We start from the raw sequence: 5,673 nt of genomic DNA on the forward strand, positions 1-5,673 counted from the left end.
TTTCTAAGCCTTATTGAAATAAGATGACGTTGGTGTGGTATAGCACTGAATGGATCTAACAGCAAGACGAGTCTTGATGCTATCTACTGAAAGACGAGGTCTTGATAATTAATTTCTTAATCAATGTACGTTAGCATTGAACATACGATATTGAGTATCTACTACATTGACTTACCAAAGGTGCGGGTTTTTCGTCACCCAATGATCCAGGTATATTGGGTAGTGGTGATCATTATCTAGCGGTGCTAGGATTGCTATTACGTTGAATCGTGCGCGAGGAGAGTCTCGTTTGATAACATCCACAAGAGGAGCTCGAAACAAGGTTTTATTATTCGGAACCTAGCTAGTTAGAGTTTAATTACTCTATGAATAATAAATAAGAGTTTCTTGCTAAGTCCACTCTTAAAAATTAAAATATCTTAATTAATTAAGTCCATAGCAGACAATAATTAATTAATTGATGTTTTTATCTTAAGCGCGGGAAATAAATTAAATGCAATTAAAGGAAATCCGGAATACTTGTAATTTCGGATTTGGAAGGCAGTGCAATATTACTTCTGTAGTGGCTGATTGTAATATTCCAATATAAGCTTATATTAAATTGTGGGTTCAATTTAATTAGTAAAAAGCTAATTGTGTGAGGCCTGATCCAAATTCTTCCTTAGATCCCTGACTGGGCCCAATATGTGACTAATATAAATAGGAGAATAAAGGAGACAGAAAACACAATTTTTCCTATCAAAATTTTCGTCCCCCTCTAGAGAGAGAGAGTTTGAAATTTGTGCTTCCTCTGTGAGTAGTTTCTGTCATCGTTATTCAAGTCCTAGTACGTTGGTGAGATTTGCCCACACAAATATCAGCGTATAGTCCGGGACACCAGTCAGAAGGTCCAAGGTCGAGTACTAAAGATCTTCACATGGAGAAGACGCAAGCTATCTTCGATTCCTGATCGAATCAACGAGGTAATTTGGCTAACTCCGTAGTATGCATGTTTTAGGGATTTTATATTCTAAAGCATGATTTTAATTCAAGTTATGAGCATGATACAAGTGATAATTACGCGAATAGAATTTGTCTAAATAATTTGCTAAATAGATCAAATTTATGTGATCGGTAATTTATGCACGCTTCCGCTGCCAACCCCTTTAATGCATAATGCAATTGCTTTATTGTATTGTAGTCCCCAACGACCATACCGCATCATCAAATGAAGGATCTTAACTCTCCCGGTCCATCGGCCATTCAATTCTTGTTGGTGTTCCCTCCTGACAAAGGGGTATACATCTTGGTTGGGACTAGGAAGATTGCTCAAGAAATCTTCCCCACTCTCAACTGTATACACGGATGCCTCCTTATTTGTCTGTTCCCTTTCTCAGAGACTTCATTGCTTATAGATTTAGTTTCTTCGAGTGAAACCAAGATGGGTAAGAAGCTTTGACCTTTCCGTCCCATCCTCGGTCAACATAGCCTTCATAAATCCCCCCCTCTTCATATCATCCTCGGCTGGAAAATGAAGACGTACCGAGATTCTTGCGATTTCCTAACACACACAAGTCTCAATGATGATCTGTCCCTATCTTTGATTGCAGCTTCAAACTCAAAAGATCGACTTACCAAACCGTCTTCTGCTATTAAATTGCGCACATACACCTGGATAAAGGACCTGTGGTCACACTAATGTAATGTATGCAAGAAAAATCATCAACCAAAGTTCCTTTCAATACCTCTAAAGATTCATCATAGTTAAATGACACAAGTTTGCCTCCAAAACCAAATGATACTCCAGCACGATTGCTGTACCTCAGTGGTGCTGCGAATACGGGAAATGTAAGGTAATAACCTAAAACCTAAATGCTGGTACTAAATGGAACAGCATGGGTTGTAGGAATAATATGTAATTTATATTACATGTAATGATACCAAAAATTGCTTATAAAAAATGTCCAACATTTTGGATATGAACAAGAACAAAGAGAAACTGCAAATGTAACTAAAACCCTTAGCTCTCATGTCTAAAGTACTTCCTATTATGCAAAGTTTACTTTCTTTTGTTTGAAACATAAATATACATCTTTACACATAAGATATGCAATGGCTACAATTTAGGAGTATAAAATGTCTCCTCCAATGAGTTTTAGCTGCACAAAATACATGGTAGAAGTTGTACAAATTGCAAGATGTACAACTAAACCATGTTAATGATGCAAGGGTAACTATTTAGCTTCTGTCCTTATTTGTCAAAGTGATCTAAGAAATTTTGAAAAGAGCCCATTGTCAAACATACATTTTCAAAAATGAAAGAAAGTAGATACCTGAACCACTGTCACGCTCTCCGAGACCATTTCGACCACAACCCTAAATTTAAGAATGTTATTAGAGCACTTCAAGTCCACAGTTGTTGAAACGGAAATGTTATCAGGAGGATTGTCTTAGGCCTCTTCAGATGATTGTTCTTTTGAGTTTAAATTCAAGTTCTTGTGTTGTTTCCTTCTCGTTATTTTTGTGTTCAACTAATGCGGTGAACATGGATCATATCACGGTGAACACACGCATAACCAAATCACGTCTTGATAAATTGGAGAAGGTAGTCGAAAAGTCAATACCGAGTTCGATGTCAAGATCAACAACTGCCTAAACTCTAAATTTACTATCAAAACTATTTTATCATCAATATATTGTAGAACAAAAGCTCAAGTTATTTACCTCAATGTTATAAATGCCAACTTTCCCTTCAAAAGAGGATGCTGATATAAGTCCAAGAATCTACATGAGAATGACAATGGCATGTGAGACATCACAAAGTTTACATAACAAACTTAAGAGCGATCGCCAGACACGGTGTCCCAGCAAATAGTACGGTTATCTAATAAGATGCAGTCCAAACATAATGAAGAAAGTAAAGATGAGATTTTTCTGTAAATAGCAGGAGTATTGAATGCTTGTGTTTTTCATTGATTGTGAAAGAGATGATAGTTACACTCTTATATAACTCATTCGAAGCATCTAGAATTGCTCATTAATTACATGTACTATCACCTACACTTTAGCTTTAACAAACTAAATCAAGAACATCTATTCTTCATCAATCCTTGGACTGCCACGTCCTTCCAAGTCCTCTTGTGATCCAAGTGCACAGCTGGTGGTTTAGCAACGGCTCCAACATTGTCTCGTGCTTCATTTGCTTTCACGTGCTCATCAATCAGCACATCTTCATGCAATGTTGCATTGCATGCATTGCATGCTTTCTCATCCAACACTTCACTTTGCACTTGAGGGTGATCTCCAACATGCCCCCTCAATCCAAGTGAAGCTAATGAAACTAAACCAAGTTTGTTCCTCAGCTTGATGAAGGATTGCTTACTCAACGGCTTTGTAAAAATGTCAGATATTTGATCCATTGTTGGAACGTGTCTCAGCTCTATCTCCTTAGTCAAGACCTTGTCTCGAACAAAGTGAATATCCAATTCAATGTGCTTTGTTCTAGCATGTAGAACAAAGTTCCAGATAGATATCTAAGAATTCTCTTAACAGCCCTCCAATGTGTATCAAGTGGAGAAGACATGTATTGACTAACCTTATTAACAGCAAAATTGATATCTGGCCGTGTAATAGTTGCATATTGAAGAGCTCCCACAATGCTTCTATACAACTTTGGATCTGAAACAGGATCTCCAATGTTTTTGCTCAATTCGCATGAAGAAACCATAGGAGTTGGACATCCTTTAGCTTCTAGCATGTTAGCTTTCTTTAAAAGATCTTTGATGTATGAAGATTGGCATAAATGCAATCCATTATCTGCCATTTTAACAATTTCAACTCCCAAAAACAGATTCACCTCCCCAAGATCTTTTAGAGAAAAGTGAGAATTGAGTTGAGAAATGACCTTCTTGATTGAAGAAGAAGAATTACCAGTAAGCAACATATCATCTACATAGATAAGGAGATATATAACATCACCATCCCGTTGTCTGAAGAACATAGAGGCATCAGCCTTTGATTGAGAGAATCCCAAAGAAATAAGGACTGAATGAACTGTCAGAAACCAGGCTTTGGAAGCTTGTTTCAAACCATAAATTGCCTTGTTCAATTTGCAAACCAAGTGAGGACCACCTTGCTCAAAACCTATAGGCTGCCTCATGTAAATATCTTCTCTCAAATCACCATTTAGGAAAGCATTGTTGACATCAAGGTGAGTGACAGACCATCCAAGTGAAGTAGCCAAACTGAGAATGAGCCTTAAAGTGGTAGGCTTCACTACTGGACTAAATGTTTCATTAAAATCAAATCCAGGTCGCTGGGAGAAACCTTGAGCAACAAGTCTTACTTTGTGTCTAGCAATAGCTCCTGAAAGGTGAAACTTGATTCTGAAGACCCAAGTGCATCCTATGAGGTTCTTGCCAGGAGGTAAGGTGGTTAATATCCATGTCTTATTCTTGAGGAGGGCAATGATTTCTGCTAGCATGGCAGCTTTCCAATAAGGAATTAACAGAGCTTCAAGAGCTGATCTAGGAAGTGAGTGAGGAGAAATGGCTAAGGAATATACTTTGGGCTAAAATATGCCTGCTCTAGCTCGGGTGATCATGGAATGAGTAGAAGTGGTGGTGGGAGGAAGTGAAGCTGATTCTGAAATATGAGAAGGAAAAGATGAAGAAGTGGAACTGATGGGATTAGAATGATTATCAGCAGCTGATGTGCTATGAGATAAAGAGACAGATGCAGGAGCTGAATGTGAAGAACCTGAATGAGATGGAGAATCATAGTTCAGAAAAGGAGAAGCTGGGGGAGATGGAGGAGGTGGAGGTGATGAATACAAGCGGAAAGATGGATTTAGAGAAATTACATGAGAAGAGGAAGGTTGACTGAATTGATGCTGAGGTTGTGAAGAAGAATCTGCTGAACTGACAACAGAGGAATTAAAAGGAAAAACTAATTCATCAAAAATGATGTCTCTTGTGACTATGACTTTGCCATCAGGAAGCAAGGCTTTATAGCCTTTGTGAAAAGGACTATATCCGAGGAAAGTTGCCCTCACTGACCTAAAATTGAGTTTATGCTTATTATATGGTCTAGTGAATGGGTAGCATATGCAACCAAAGACCCTCAGGAATGCATAATCTGGTTTTTGAGAATACAACTTTTCATGAGGGGAGATGTTTTTGATCACTTTGGAAGACATAAGATTGATGAGATGAACTGCAGTTAAGAATGCATCATCCCAGAATTTTGGAGGAAGGGAAGCTTGGGATAAAAGGGCCAAACCTGTCTCTACAACATGTCTATGTTTCCTCTCGGCAAGACCATTTTGTTGAGGAGTATAAGGACAAGAAACTCTATGAACAATCCCACATTCTTTTAAGAAGGAAGATAAGCCTTGAAATTCACCTCCCCAATCTGACTGAAAGATTTTGATTTTGGAATTAAAGGAAGTTTCACTCATTTGCTTGAACTGTTTGAAGGCAGAATATGCATCACTTTTGTGTTTTAGAAGGTATATCCAAGTGTATCTAGATTAAGAATCCACAAAGGAGATGTAATATCTAAAACCATTTCTTGAAATGATGGGTGAGGGACCCCAAAGATCACTATGTATCAGTTCAAGAGGTGAGTGAATAATAGTAGATGAGGAAGAGTAAGACAGTCTGTGAGACTTAGAAACGCAGCAAGGTTCACAAA

The sequence above is a fragment of the Salvia splendens genome, chromosome 8, assembly GCF_004379255.2.
Source record: "Salvia splendens isolate huo1 chromosome 8, SspV2, whole genome shotgun sequence".
In the NCBI taxonomy this organism is placed as follows: Eukaryota; Viridiplantae; Streptophyta; class Magnoliopsida; order Lamiales; family Lamiaceae; genus Salvia; species Salvia splendens.